Source organism: Aphis gossypii, chromosome 1 (assembly GCF_020184175.1).
Source record: "Aphis gossypii isolate Hap1 chromosome 1, ASM2018417v2, whole genome shotgun sequence".
NCBI classification, from domain to species: Eukaryota; Metazoa; Arthropoda; class Insecta; order Hemiptera; family Aphididae; genus Aphis; species Aphis gossypii.
The window spans coordinates 38,467,677-38,485,331 of NC_065530.1; the positions used below are offsets into that span (position 1 = coordinate 38,467,677).

Sequence of the window (17,655 nt, forward strand, 5' to 3'; positions counted from 1 at the left end):
TAAATTATTTTGATGAAGGTAGATATTACTACTTACAATCGAATATTTACAAATGTTATGTAGATTTCAAATATTTACGAATTCGTTTATAAAGAATACTTATATGGTACTTATATATAGGCTAATTAAATAATAATTATTTTTATACATAAACTGTTAGGATACCGTGTGCTATGATTATAGGAAATAATTTATTTATTTTTGATAATTCATGTTGATATTATAAATTATACTCTATTAATATAAATTTTTAGAAACATATTTAAAATGATTTTATGTTATTATAGTAGTACTACCAATGGGAAATAAAATTCATGAATTAAAATATAATATAATTTAAGTATATCAGTTCATTCCTTGTTGAGTTATGAATCAAATGCTAAGTAGATATCCATCTACTATTCATTCGCGGATTATTATCAGTTTTTAACGAATTAATTTGTTTATCTTTCTGTATTGTTAAAACAACCTGCAGCAATCAGGCACTGTTTCAATATTAATACAGTAATTATATCAATTATTCTAATATCTATAACCAATTTGAGTTTTAGTAAAAATGAATTCACGCTATTCATTGAATTAGTTAAATATAAAAATCGATGAAAAAATGTATAAATATTTGAAATATTTTAGTATTAACATAGTTTACTATTCATTACCAATGTGTTTCTTATTACATAATTACATAAACAATTTTTAAATTGATTGAATCAACATTATTTTGTAATAATTTTATAAATAACGTAGATGTATTTATTCTTGTAAATAAAATATTATTTTTTACTTTAAATTCATATATAGGTACCTAGGTACCTATATACTAATTGTATTACAGTAGGTTACATATTATAATACATTTCTATAAGAGTAATACAATTAAGTAATAATATATGTGCATTTTTATATTTTAAATAAATTAAAAAACAATTATAGCTAATAAGTATCAGTCATATATCTATAAATATAAAAAATATATCACAATAGGTACACCTATTTTAAATTAATACGTAATTTTAAATGTATATATTATAATATTATGATATAGGTTTCAAAAATCATAATAAAATTAAAATAATTTACTCACTACTGATCAGTAGTTAGTATTTTTTTAACAATAAACTGTAAACTTTTGTCTTCATGTTTGATGTTCAAAAATATCGTTAATTGACTTCATTATAATCAATATATATAAATATATGATACGGAATTATTAAAAATAAATACATTTTTCCTATGATAACGTGATAATTTATAAAGAGCTGAATATAGCAAAAAGCTGTCAATCAAATTCAATTCAGAGTTATTCAGATTAAACCTATATTAAACTTTAAATTAAACCTAGATTAAACCAATAAAAGTCTAAGAAAATATGTATATATCACGATCATATATCCACAAATACTTCCTTCTAAAAGCAATTTTAAATTGGTTCAAAATTATAGAAAATTCTTTAACCACTGCAGGTGTTTAAGATATAAGTAGTTAACAAAAAATTAAATTAAATTATAAGCGACTTACGAAATTACAAAAAATATTTTTTTAACATCTCGTCTGCAGCGAGTTGTCACGTGGCATGCAGTAAAATAATGTGCTCCAACACGATTGTCAAGTACATTATTGTATATAATATATTATATATAGTATAAATATCTACAACCTATATATATACATACACTATCATGCAATGCTCTATCTTAATGTGTTATATATATATATATATATATATATATATATATGTGTGTGTGTGTGTGTGTGTGAGTGTGTTCGTGTAAAAATATTATATATATACAGAAGTCGTAAAATAACAATAATAATGCATGAGATCGCGTTGTCATCACCGCCACTATACAGTCGCGTGAGTTCTATATGATGAATATTGTCAATGGTCAATGAACTTTTGGTCCACTCCGCCGTAAGCATTCTTTGTTAATTATTAATAATTATACCATTTTGGTTCCCATGTACTTTTCATAATATTCATCATATACACATGTATATTAAGATGCCCTTCCTTTACTAATCAATTTTTATTTGTCGCGCATTTACATACTGCAGTATTGTGTGTGTAAACATTATATAATATTACTATATCTCTTTATACGAGTACTAAGAAAAATGTTTTTTTTTTAAATCTCATTTCCTTAGTAGATTTTCTTTATTTCTTTAAAACACGATTTCCATTACTATAATGACTTACATTTTAAGGAATAACTTAAACAATTTCACAAGAATTATTTTTCATATGTCAATATATTTATTGATAATGTTGTAAGCAAAATTATGGACATCGTTTTTTTTTACCCTGTGACCTATCTTAGCCCTTAGGTGATGTTTCATAGAAAATCGAAAGATATTTTCGTTTTGAATGTCACTTACGAACGCAGCTCGCGAGTGGCAACGCTGGCCTCTAGGCCCTAATTATCTCTAATATAATTAGAAATAGAATTCACTTGCAAAATGCAAAATTAGAATGGGACACGGCGTCGTTATAACCCATAATATGTGGTAGTCACGATAACGCACAAGTACCAAAAATTGATCTACTATAATGTATAATAGTATCTTAAATCAAAAAAAATCACCCAATATTTTATCCTTTAGTTCTTTGTTTATGTTTCTTGTGAGTTATGCGACTTTATTTTGCTTTGACCAACTAGAATTATTATTATCATTACAATACAAGGTGTCAAGGTCTTCTACATTTCAAACGTGAAAACGTAATCAACAATGGTAAAACATCGTTTGTACATATTATACTATACTAAGTGGTTTTTATTTTTAGTCACTCTAGCATTATTTCCTTCATTATCTCTCCCACAAAAACAATAAATGGAAAAAAAAACACGAGACTATTGGTCTCAAACATTCTGCACGACTGTGTTTTCTTATTTAATAGGCTCGAAGAAACTAAAGAATATTCGTCAGTGTCGACAGATGATCGTACAGATGATACATCATTCAAGGCTATTTAAGAAATAAAACATGTTTATATCATATATAATATTACCCATATAATCTGCAATTAAATATTAGCCATGATAATATTATCGTCATAATATTTCATGACGTCATATTACAAGTATACAGTAGCTTAATGAAATTCATGACTATACTTAAGAGGACGCTATACCCGCGTGTGTTGTCTCTGCATTATACATGCGTAACATAGTAAAAAACTATTTTGCGCGGAAGATTTTACTCCCTCGATATTTAGGTATATCAACATTACCAAAATTATAAATCGCATTGAGAAGAACTTTACCTGTGTCGTAGCGTTTTCATTTTTTTAATAACACAAATACAATTAAAGTTATCAGTTTAAGAACTTTAAGTTTTTTTTTCATTTAATTATTAAAAATTATTGGTTACTACTATCAAAAAAAATTAAAACGCTACGACACAGGTAAAGTTCTTCCCAATGCGATTTATAATTTTGGTAATTTTGATATAAATATCGAGGGAGTAAAGTCATCCCGCGCTCAACAGTTTTTAACTATGTTACATGTGTAACATAGTTACAGAGACAACACATGCGGGTATAGCGTCCTTTTAATATTATTTTATAAAATTTATATGAAAAATAGAAAAAAAAATAGAAATAGAAATATAATTTTCAAAAAAAAAAAAAAACAAAATATCGAGTATTGCTCATAATGGTATTATTTTAAACTTATATTGCAATAAATTTAATTCAAATTCAAAAATTCGTCAATTTTCCGAAAAATTTACAAATTTACTATAAAAAAAAAGACTTTTTGGTATAACTATACCATGTATAATACAACAATAATAAGAATAAAGAATATAATATAAAAGAAAAAAACTATAACTTAACTGTTTTATTATTCCTTAACCTTCAATTGAATGAGCAAAGAATTAAATATCAACATTTTAGATAGACGAACTTGCCAAAACATTAAAACTAAAAATGAACATACATTTATAGTTTTAAAAAAGATAAATATTTAACTATTTAAATTCCTACTATAATCGTACAAACTTGTAAAAAAATTAATACAATGTATAATTAAAATAAAAACCACACAGAGTTCAATTTAATTATTTACATTTTTTTTTCAAGCCACCCCCAAAATAAACTGTAACATACACTACTGCCGGTATACATATATTTTTTTTTTTACATTTACAATCTGTTTTTTTTTTTTGTCAGAATACATATAGTTTTTTTTTAGCACACTTCTATGCATAGGTACACATGTAAAAATATAGGTATAACATTGATTATAGATAATAGTATTTATAATAAATTATTATTTAGACTATAGAGACTATAGTAATATAACATACTACCGACGCCGAAGACGGACTACAAGTCAGGCACGTATAGAAGGGGGGTTTTTGGGGTTCACCCCCCCTGAAAATTAATAGTTGGGTAGTTTATTTATATCATCATTCATCGATAAATATTGATTATTGCAAATTTTTTTATGAAACCCCCCCCCCCCGAATTTTTTTTTGTGTACGTGCCTGACAACAGTAGACTTTTCCGTATTTTTAGTGGGTGGGTAAGTTAATCGGATATGGTGTGTTCATACTTATATAAACACAATATACGACTTCAATAATACGTTTCAAGAACACGTCTGACGATATTATCAATAGCGGTGAACGAAAGATACCTATACAGACTTATATCATATAGAAGTATACACAAACGATAGACCCATATATTTTATACGGTATTGTATTCTTCCGAGCAAGTGCTTCTCTAGAATATTATGTAATATATGAGTAGGTATGATATTTGTAACACGTATCGAATACGTGTTTGCCGCATATACAATATACATAATATTATAACGAGAGAATTTAAGGAACCACCCAAAAACCACTGCCACTGGTTTATATTATCCATATCTATCATACGTATAGTAAATAATACATCGCCTTAAATAGACCCACGTGAACGGTGCAAAAAAAATGCACAGCGGAGTTCGGGGACAACAATTTACATTGTAATCTCTTCCGAAATGCTCATTAAATAACGTACACGATACACGATGTCGTCTTAAAGAGCATACATAACAATAATTAGGTACACGTTTAGGTAAACAATATTTTCACAGAACAACAAACCGAATATTACGGATAAAATACAAGTAAACATTAAAAGCGACCTAATATCAAATATTTATTATTATAATACAAGTATTTTATTATAAACATTGTATAAATATATAATATATATTATATAATGTACCTATAATACTAACTAAATTCCATTTTTTTTCTTTTTTTTGAAACATTTGAGTGTAGTATGATTTTTTTTCTTTTGTAAAACTGTGTAGCGTATATTTAATATTTATTACCTATATTACAAATAATTAGACGAATTTATTGTGCATAATCGCATTTAACAATCGCGGTATCACTATCTATACTACTACTGCAGTTATACATCACATAACTAACCAATTTGTTCACTATATATAATATTATTATTATGTGTATAATATATATTATGAATACTTCGATCGGAGTAAACTTGTTTTATTTACAATTTTTATTTCAAAGGAAAATACGACATCCGACGACCGTTCAGACTATATTCACGACGTATTTATATACACTATATACCTACGTATTATATATTTATATACAATATATAATAAGTCGGTCTATAATAACATGGTGCCTATACAATAATTGCATAAGTGTTGCAAATCGCTTAGTCACGTTTTATCTAGCTTGATGCATACTTCTTTTTCACCTTTTCAATACAATAAAAGAACAGCCACACCTTCCGCCAAACGAAAACAATATAACTTTTAGTCCGTATGACAGTTACATATATATGCTCTTTTTTCAATCCTTATTTCTCGGACTCGTGATTAATGGGCAGATAAATTGTAGCTTTTATTGTGAGCTGCAAACCATCTCACATTTCATACGTTGGAATTCTTGTTACCAAAAAAAAAAAAAATATAGGTATATATATAATAATATATAGTACCTATATATTATATACCTATGTATAATAATATGGTTTTTGGTTAAGAGGTCATGACACCCTAAACCGATACCGACACATGAAACCACTATCACAGTTCATTTAGTACGAAAAAAATCGTACCTACTTTAATGTCGTAAAATAATTGGGAATATTTTTATGTAACACTGCGGAGTGCAGATAACTATTAAACTTATACTGTGATATACCTTCAAATGGACACGCGTACCGTTGTATGTATATACCTAGTGACAATATATTATATATACAAATATATAATATATATTATAATATGTGTACAATTCATTAAAAATTTTACTACAGAAAAATAAAAATAAATTTAATATATAATATATTGTATACTTGAGAAATTCAATTTACAATCTATATTAGCTGTATAAATAAATTATAGTAATTATGTACAAAATCATTAAATCACCTTGAGTCAAGAGTGCCAACAGACTACTGCAGTTGTTAAGAACATGTTTTCAATATGTATAGGTAATCAGTAATCACTAATTATCTTATCTAGACAAAACCTACTAAAAATTAACAACATCGCACACTTATATTATAAAACTGTGTGTTTAATATTGTATTTTATTCATTTATCTACTGTAAAAATGTAAAACGAACAAAATATTAAACGTCTTATAATATCTCTGTGCTTCACTAATTACTACATTACATATTTACACGATGTATTTTAATGAGTACAGATTATTGGTGCCTGCATTTAATTTTATGTTTTTTAACTAAACCGTTTAGTCTAACTATTTATGATACCACACATAAAATACACCTAATATAATAATATTGTATACCTACCTATTAAACCTATTGTACATATATATTATACATACATTATCTTAACATACAATCAACTGGATAAATCTAGATTTTAATGCGTATACTGCAGGTATATTATTGTATAGCTTAATATATATATATATATATATATCATTTTAAAACTATGTCATAAAAATAACTAACTACATATTTAAAACTTTTATAACTATAGGTATAATATGAAAGAAAATGAATTATAATTTAATAGGTATAGTATATAGTAAATTCGATATCCATTTCAACAAATGAAGCGTTCGTAAAAATATAGTGTATAAAATGTATTTAAATATATTAGAATTAGTACCTAAATATTATTAAATTAAATTAAAATCTCTCAATATATAGAACAATATAAGTATTAATAAAGGATTGTGTAAAGTGCAATACTTTATTACTCTTTTTTGCATAATCTATTATACTTGTAATAAACTAATGAGTTTTTAAACTTTAAATATGTATGATATTATTGTTTTATAAAAAAAATACGAATCAACTTTACCTCAAGTGAAAAAGAATTTTTACAATAGTTACAATGGTGTTGTTATATCTTGAAGTAGTAGTTCACCACACCCAGTATTATTATTTAAAACGACATTTCTTAATGTATACCGTTCAAATAGAAGTCCGACATAATGTCCGAGTGATGGTTACTTAGGGTGTTATACAGATATCAAACAAATTCCAATAATATTTCATGGAAGTAAACATATTATATTGTACCGAACTGGTTTTATTCAACGCATCTGATTTCCATAATCGTAATCGGATTCAATAAGCGGCTATGGACCACCAGCCATTCTACGCATAACGCAAATAGTTTCAACCAAAAACAATATTCACCGTCATTGCATATCGTTTTTTTTTTTTTAATATGTACAGATTTAGGTGCTCTTGATAGTTTATTCATCTTTACACAATTACTTAAATATTTAGTTTGACGCCCACTGGGTACCCGATAATAAAACATTTCTAAATGGAGTGTTGTATTCGTCATATATAAGTATGGATAGCATGAGAAATTTGTGAATCCAATTTTGTGGTATTAGCTTTAATAAAATAATATATTAACCTATTATTTAATTTAAAGATAAAAATAACCTGTATTCTTTCGTAGGTAAAGGTTTTATTGCAAAACTTAATTTTTAAGAGAGTTATGATGATTATTAAATTTTAACATTTTACATAGGTACTTATAAATTGTTCAAAATTTAAATATTTAAAAATATATGTATCATGAAGACACAGATTTTACTCTTATATTAAAGCTAACACTATACAATTATTACTGCTGAACACAAATTGTACTACGTTATTAAGACAGTGACAATATGTATTTGCGAGCATTCTTTTAAGTTATAACTAAATAAAGACATGTTTTATCTAATAAAAGTAGTTTAATACCAGATAAAAAAAAAATGAAATATTCACTTATAGCAACGAAGGATCATAAATTTAAAAACTTTTTAAAATCAAGCATTTTTTAATATGAACAAAATATAGACTGTAGATAAAGTCTTAATAAATATAAAAACTAGAATTAACCTATGTTTCTTTGAATTTATGACAAATGACAGTTGTCAAACATTGGGCATGATAATACAAAATATATATGTACCAATGTACAACAAATAATGATTATAATATTTTAGTCCACGACATAGTATTATTATTATTATTCTTATAAACAGAAGGTTATAGGCGTGCAGTGAACTATATCGAAATAACGTATATACATGATGTTCATACTATATTTCAAACAGATCAGTTATTCATGTATAGATGAGATATGATATTAGGTATATTGATTATGGAAATTACGTAATAACATTTAACTTCAATATCGTTTATCAGTATTTATATTTCATTCTCTTGAAATCGCATTATTGTTCCATGCTCTAACAATTTTACGATTTACTTAAATAATTTTTATATTTAACGACTAAAAAAACTCAACAACACCAACCACACGTAACACATCTACACACGACTATAGGCAAAGCATGTAAAGACTAGTTGGAAATAAATAAAAAATTCCTATACAATTATTTACACAGAAAAATTATTGTTTTTATACAATTATTATACTTGATATATATATTATATATTTTTTATTAAATACATTTTATATAATCTATAATCCTTTTAAGTTATTAATGTTGAAACACAGTAAGAGTGAACGACACTAATACCAAATTTGTATTACGAGTGTCTTGTAGTTAAAGTTTGTAAAAAAATAAATGAAATATCTCAATTAGTATTTAGTACTACTTAATCAAAGTATATTTTATTAAATAATATACATAATATAAATCATACTTGAGCCGTTATCAAAATATTAAAACCCTTACTACATTTATTAATTTTATCTTTCAACCTGCTAAATTCACAAAAAGTCCAATTATACCTCAAACACCGTTGTCGGCCACAATAGTATAATAAAATACAAGTGTCATAGATGATAGAAGTATTTAGAATCTTAGCAGTTCCTAGCAGGAAATCTGCGTATAATGTAATGAAAGTAACTGACTCAGTGACTGATGTGCTACCTATTATATATCTTTATGAGTAGTCAGCTAACAGATTCGACAGGACGGATAATATATCTCAATTGAGATGATAGTGGGGCTCACTCAATACTTATTTTCATGAAATTTCGTCAAATTCGGACCGCACAATAAGTGTACAAAATAATAATAATAATAATATCCGCACTCAGATATGAATGATACAGATCAATCACTCCGCATATACTAACTCAAAAATAGTTCAACCGAAAATGACTATGAACTGCAGTAATCTAAAACTGAATATATAACTAATAAATAGTTTTCAAGACATTGTTTGAAAACGATATATGTTTTTTAATATTGTGTTTTCGCACAAATTAAGAATCTTAATTAACTGTAGTCTATAGCCTAACAAAACATGATGCCCGTTTTCAAAATATTTCGCATTGTGATCGTCAAAATAAGATGTAAAAAGTCACCTATATTAAAATTAATCATGATTCCTTGTAAGAATATACAGTATCATATTCTTCTACGACCATTGCTTAGATATTAGAATTTATTATATTTATATGACATTGTTATGAAATTGAAATAGGTAGGATTTGGGAATCCAAAAAAATACCAAAAACATCACGATGTATAACAATATTATTACTTTATTAGTTACCTATACTAAATGTCTATAACATATCATAAAAAAATATAAATTTTAATATTCAATAGAATATAAAATGGACGTTAGACAATTTATACGTGTTTTAAAGGTATATAATTGGCAAGTATGATATTATTAGTCATTACTGATTAGTCTTTACTTCATCGATACTATTTCTTGATAGCCTTATAGGTTTACAGTGTAGCGGCATACTGTCTAGTAATCATCACTTTAAATTTATACCATACATTTATACATAAATAATAAATTATACATGTTTAATTGTAAAGCCGGCTTTAATTACACATTCTATAGAAAAACAGAAATTGAAAAGTAAAATAAAAAGAATACAATTCTTATTTAAAATAGTTATAAACATATCATAATATGTAAAATATTATAAAAGCTGGAGCTTAAAAATCATATTATGTATTAATATACCGTTTAGCAATTATATTTACTGTTTATTATTTTCGTATTAATTTAATAATATCATCATGGTGTTCTGATAGGTAAATAAATATTTGAATTACAGTAACAATCGTAATAAAATAGAAAAACAAAAAAAGTGAAAAGTAAATAAAACGTTTTAAATTTTAATTATTAATTAAATCAACTAACAGACATACGTGACTGTGACATAATTATATATGCGTATTATGTTACTATACATATTTTATGATAAATAGTTCATCGTTCAAGACATAATATTTTTTTTTCAAAAAGACTCGATTTCACGGCCGACCGGGTTCGAAAAATTAAATAATCATTAAAAACATTTTATCTAACACACCACCACTAGTCACTACGACCAACTCACCACCACCAATGTTACACAAACATTAACATTTTGGCGGGACTTTTTCTTTTTTTATAGCGTTCCTAAATAATATTCTTTAGACACATCTGCCGGCCGGCTGACTCCCACTTGCCGACAATGTCGCCGCCGTCACTATTACCGCCGATCAACACAACAGACGACGGGCACGTGTATTTCCTCGTACATTTCTCTTCCATCAACTCTCCTCTTGGCTCTCCGCTACTCTTTTATCTTTCTCTTCCTTCTATATAATAGTATTATTATGCTATACGCGCGCGCGCACGTGTCCGACACCGGGCCAACGCGAAGCGTATTGTGCCGCTGTATATTATTTTCGGTGATTGTAATTTGTATTTTGTATAATATATACGATATATACATAATATTAGGCGCATAACCCTATTTCTAAAAACGACAACAGGAAACGAAACTAACCGAGTTCTTATTATAGGTATAGGTACGTGCACAGAGGTATACATGATACATCGTGTACATCATAGTTGGGATAGAAATTACGTTATTACCCGGTGTTTCATAAAGTTTTTTAATTATGTACCCACGCGGCCACATAAGTACACAACCACAACACAGTTTCCCTGCTTTCCAACTTCCGTTTCTAAAGCACTCGAGGTGAGTAATGACTAATAACTTATAGACGAGGATTCACGATTTAGGAAAAAAACAAATGTCCTGTACGATTAAAAGCAAAAATAAATTACTTAAATGAATTACGTTGCTTGCGATGAATGGGTTAACACTATATTTACTGTAACATAAATATAACATAATATGTATGTGTTGCCAATATTATGCAGCGTACCTACCGTAGCTGGTTCAGCCAGTTTAAAAGTTTATTCCACATTTTATCGCATTAAGTCGTATAGACATCGATAGCTTATATAAAAAAAAACACTTATTACATAAGAATTTGTGCTATATTTCATAATGACAAAAATGTAAAATACTAAAATATTGTCACCTTTTATAGTTATAGGTATGTCTTACAAAAAAAAATAATACCTACCTATAATAGATAAATTATATAACTATATATAAGTAGTATATTTAATTATTAATCGTAAGCAGTATAAACACGCAATTTTTAATCAGAACAACAGTAAACAATCATATTTTTAGTGGTAATGTAAATGAAATATAATTAAATATTAGGAAAGTTTCAATCAAGATTATAGTTGTATTTTTTATATGCATAACAAAGCATAAAAAAAATTCCTTTCTGTAAAACTAAAATATAACCTAAAAGGAATATATTATTTATGGTATCAAAAAAATGAAATTTGAATAATCATATAAGTAAGTAATGGGTAGTACAATATTGCATACAATATTTTTATAAGTTATTATAGCAGTGGTGCAAATACTCTCACTTGCGGTATTCAAAAACCTTACAACCCCTTCAAGACCTTAAATAAAACAAGATAGACTTACTATTATATACATTAAGTGGTTAATATATTTTTCTTAACTTACTTCTACAGGGTAATTAATAATTATGTATATTTATAAAAAACATATCAGTGATCTAAAGCTCATTTTCAGTTATTGAGAAAATGTATATATTTTTTTTAATATCAATAAAAATAGTGTACACTAGCTTTACTGCTATAATGTCTCACATACAGCAGTCATACAATAAGTAACATGTAAGCAAATGAATAAATAATAGATATTAAGAATAATAAACATAAAAAAGACAAGAAAAAAGAGATTCTCTCAATGGTAACAAGATTGTATAAACACATGTTAACAGTTGTACGCACAATGTAAAATATGACAATATAGTCAAAATGTAATATTTTTATAACTGTCTTTTATCATTTATTTATTTTTTTTTTTTTTACATTGGCGGCGCCCTCAAAATCTGCATAAGGATACTGTCCTTGGTTCAAACGTGCAGTATTGTATTAATATTAGATCGTTCACTTTGATGCAAGGAATGTAGTGGTTTTACAATGCATACACCTATTTTTTCCTATAAATCCTTTTGTGAGAGTTTCATTTTTAATTTTCACAACAGTTTTTGTAATGTAAAGAAAAAAAACCAATGACTATATTTAGAAAAATGTTAAATAAATGTCAGAAAGGACAAGTTTTGACCAATTTGCTTTATACATACATATAATCATGATTACTATTATTTTTTTTTTTAGATTTAATATCATTAACCCATACCACTATTATAAATCAGTGTTAGCCATACTCAAAATCAATTGAGTAATTAGTGTGGTGAATTCCCCTACAATAGAAATACCTTATCTCTAAATAAACTAACAATTAGAAATGGCATACAACAAAAAAAATAAAATAAAAATAAATTTTATTTATTTTTTTTTTAGATTTTTTTAGTTTTTTTATTCATATCATTATAAAAATCAAAATGAAATGTATATTTTTTAATTTAATTATTATTTGTTTTAATATAAGTACCTATCTTAACCCTATAATTATTGCTCGCTGCTAAAGTTTATATTATTATAGACATTAAATTATAATGAATAGATGAAGTTATGACATATTTGAGAGAGTTTACATAAGTATTTCCTTCATATAGTATTTATAAGAGCTTATAGGACATAAGTCATTAAAATTGGGATAGTTGATAATCAACCGACATTTACGGTTCGGTTGATTCGGACTTTCATAGTATATTGCACACCGATTGCAATTGATACTTATAAACAGTATGTATTATACCCAAAGTGTTATCAGATATTATGTTAAACTTTTTTCCTTTTTACTAGTTTAAACTATATTTTATTTAAGAAATGTATTATAATCTATAAGACATAAGAACCAAAAAACACTTTTTAAATATATTTAATTCATGCATGTATGATTCAATATAGCCTATAAGTAAATTAAACAAAATACCTAAGTTCAAGGAGATAATAAGCCACTAATCATTATGACTCTCACATACTATTAAAATCAAAATAAAAACGAGATTTAGCAGTTTAGCACCTATAATATGATAATAGACAAAGACAACACTCCATAAATTTATATCCACTTCAAACATTTAATATATTTTAATTATTCTGGAATTTAATATATATATTGATTATTATCGTATTTTAGTTTTTTAAAGGTTAAGTAAGTAAAAAATGTACATATGAATCGATAAATTATACACAATAGTACTAGGTATACAATATAATATATTAAATATTTTAAAATATATTTTTAATTAATCTGTTAATAAATTACAAATGTACTTTATTTATTCCCTACATTTTTTTAGGGGGTTTTAACTATATTATGTTAACATCTTGAAAACGTCATCCCCGTATATATGTCTTCGTCTTCTAGCGTAAAATAGCAAATTTAAGTTCAGCGGAATTAACGAAGGAATTAATTTTAGGTTTAATATATTAATTAGAGTCTACTATAAAACTTAAAGATAATAATATTATTTAGGGCATCAAGTAGATTTTTATTGATATATTTTTTTTTAAAGCAAATAATCAGCATTTTAAAGTTTTAATATTTTACATAACTATAACTTACTTAAAAATTAAAATATCAATAAAATCCTTCATGATGACTTAGATAGTATTTTTATCTTTAAGTTTGAAAATATTTTAAATTGACTCTTATATTAAAACTAATAGCATAAAATGGATTTTGTTAAATGCAAATGTGCTATTATTTATTATGTTAGTAAGATGAGACAACACAATATGTGGGTACAACGTCCTATATTAAAAAAATCAATAAGACAACTGAAAATTGGTGACCTAAAAAAATTCTAAGAAATAAAAAAAGATAGTCAATAAAAATATAAAATGTCAACATAGTTATTTTTTATGTTGTACACAAAAAAAATGTATTTTTGTTTACAATTTTCACTATTAGAAACTACGTCAATACACGCCGATTACTAGAATAGTAAACAATTAGACGAATAATATCTACATTTAATTAAATATAGAAATTTCAATAAACATGTCACACAACTTATAAGTACCTATATTCACTATTTTATTTTATAATTTATCTTGTACCTATCTATATGGAAAATAAATATGAAAAACAGTAATATTTTACATTTTCTTAAAAATTTAAATATAAACACAACTCAGCTAACTTTCCGTAATATAATGACTACAGCAATTCACGATTTATTCTGTTCAGAGAGACTGAAGATAATTTGAGACGTGAGAAAAATCGGGGTAGGACACAGCGGGTAATGGACAAGAGAAGACATTAAATATGGGCCATGTGTTTGGCATATTTGAATGAGAACAAAGAGAAACGCCAAAATATACCACCAAAGGAAAGAAGAAAAGAAATGAAACAGTCACACGTCGTTTAGGTCACTGTTGTGATTGGATCACTGCAGGGGTGAAACGGCAATATTGTATGTTATGCTTAGTGATGTATCATGGGTAAATAATACTTTATCCCACGGGTTTTATGTAGGTATTTACCAGGTACCTAACTAGACAGCTATGAGCCTATAACACTGTTTTATTTTTTTACTCCTTCAAAATGTAGACAAATATTTAATTTAATATTTGATTTTTATAAATAATTTTTGTTTTGATTACAACATTACTATCGACTCTGTTATGTTAATTCACGTTTTGGACTAATAATTTTTTACATGTAGGTATACTTGTATTTTAAAAACGAGCAAAACTATAAAAGTCAAAAATTGAATATGATAAAACTGGTGATAAAATGTATAGTATACTAAAATGGTGAGTTATTATACATTCCCGAATTCCCGTAAATTTTATCACACGCAATTTGAAAGACCATAGGTATATTATTATAATTGCAAATATTTCGATTAAATAACATGAACATTAAACAATATATTCTAAAATGAAATAAAAAAGGAAAACTAAATAGACTTTTGTATATAGAAATTAAAAACTACAGGTATCATTGAATTAATAAACAAATATATAATTTTCAAAACATGTATATTAGTATAGGTAAAAAGGAGATAAAGTTTTAAAACATCTAATGAGTATATAATATATATATAATATACATATATTACAACTTCTATTGTAATTCAATTTCATAAAATAAATAAAATGTACGTATTTATTTAATAAATTTCTGAAGACTACGTGTCTGAAAAATATGATGAAACTAAACAACAAAACGATTTATTATGTAAATGACTTGAGAATGTTCAGGACAAAATCTCATTCATTAATTATAAATCTTATAATCCAGCTGTTAACATCCTTAAAAACAACCACGACGTAAAATAAAACTACATGTATACACAGTGCTTAGTTAATAAACACTTAACACTGCACGCAGTGAATAATATCTTTAAAGTGTATTAATATAGTATTATTACGGAAGGCTTTCGTCTTTTTTTTTATGACTAAGATTTATCAATTCTTTTTTTCGAATAACAACTTTAAGAAAAATAATATATAATACTTAAGTTCCTAACACCTAACTATTTTTATAGTAATCGAGTAAAACGCATAGTGGAAGGTGGAGTACAGGACGATATGTGCGGCGTGCACACAAGCCATGTCAAATAATCCATTCCATTATCCGAGGACATTGGGATAATATATTATAATCGCAATAAAAAAAAATAGTGCATCTAATATGTGCCGGCGTCATCAGATTATAAATTTTAATTTTTTTAAATATTAAATATTATACATACTGTTCATGCACCAAACTTGTATTACACCGAAATTTACATATTACACATAAAATTATGACGCGATACGTAGGTATATTATAATATTATATAGTTGAATTGTGACTTATATTTTTATATTATTTTAACCCTAAACACGCATCACAGTTGACTATTCATAGATACTTAATGTTTAAGCTACACAATATGGTTTATTTTAAGTTATATAAATTATTATGAATTGAGTTCTACGGGTCGTCTAATAATAAGTAACATTTTTTTTCTAGAAGAACCATTAAGAAAATACTATGCGGGCAGATCCGTTCGACAAATGAAAGGGTTTATAATATTACTTCCGAATAGCTGATAATATTATACTATTGACTTACCGTTATCGTATCATCCAACGTGCAGTTTATAGATGTCTCATGTTATGTATATGGATAAACGAGTCCGGTGGAAATCTGCTACATACATAAGTTTCGCACGTCATACGCAAGGAAAATAATTTAAACGAACATTTCTGATATAAAAAAAAAAAAGAACAAAATTATAGACAACAACAACACTGTTAATCACGGTACACGACAAAGCGTGTATAATAATATAAACCCAAAAATTATGTAAAAAAAAAAAAAATACTGCGATCTGTATTACACTTCGAGCGGCACGCACGACGGACAACTGACGGGCGTTCGGTTAACCAACAGTCGGACGAGTGGGAAACCAGTCTCGTGGTCGCGGTCTGCTGTACCTATACGTGTGTATACACACGCGCACACAACGCTCACCGGTGATATCCCCACTTCATTATACCACAACCGCGCGGTATCCGAGGCGGTATAGAGGCCAAGAAAAATTGGCGCGATCTCTGGCTTCATCGCTACGGATGCACGACGGTTTAAATCTATCACGTTATTATGATTATGAATTATTAGTTATTAACAATTGATATCGATGTATTAATATATAATATTATTATATTTTTATCGCAATAAATTAGATTGTTCTGTCAAATCCAAAATATTTTGTACAGGTACCTTCCACGTTCACAAATTAGTAATATAGGTTAGGTTAGTTTAGGTAGGTACAGTATAGTATAGTTTTAATGTCTCCGCGTAGATCTGATGTATACGCTAATTATGTCTAAAGACGATATTATTTAAAATCGATTGTAGTGATAATAATAATAATTTCTGGTTAATC

The 17,655-nt window shown here is 26.5% G+C and overlaps 1 protein-coding gene across 1 annotated transcript in view; it reads right to left on the reverse strand.

Moving 5' to 3' along the window:
• The window catches only part of LOC114119161 (rho GTPase-activating protein 7-like), a 100,949-nt gene extending 83,775 nt beyond the window's left edge, over positions 1–17,174 (reverse strand). The window contains 1 exon segment of the mRNA XM_050201753.1: positions 16,839–17,174. The gene's annotated coding sequence lies outside the window, so the exon portion shown is untranslated.
• Positions 17,175–17,655: the final 481 nt, after the last annotated feature.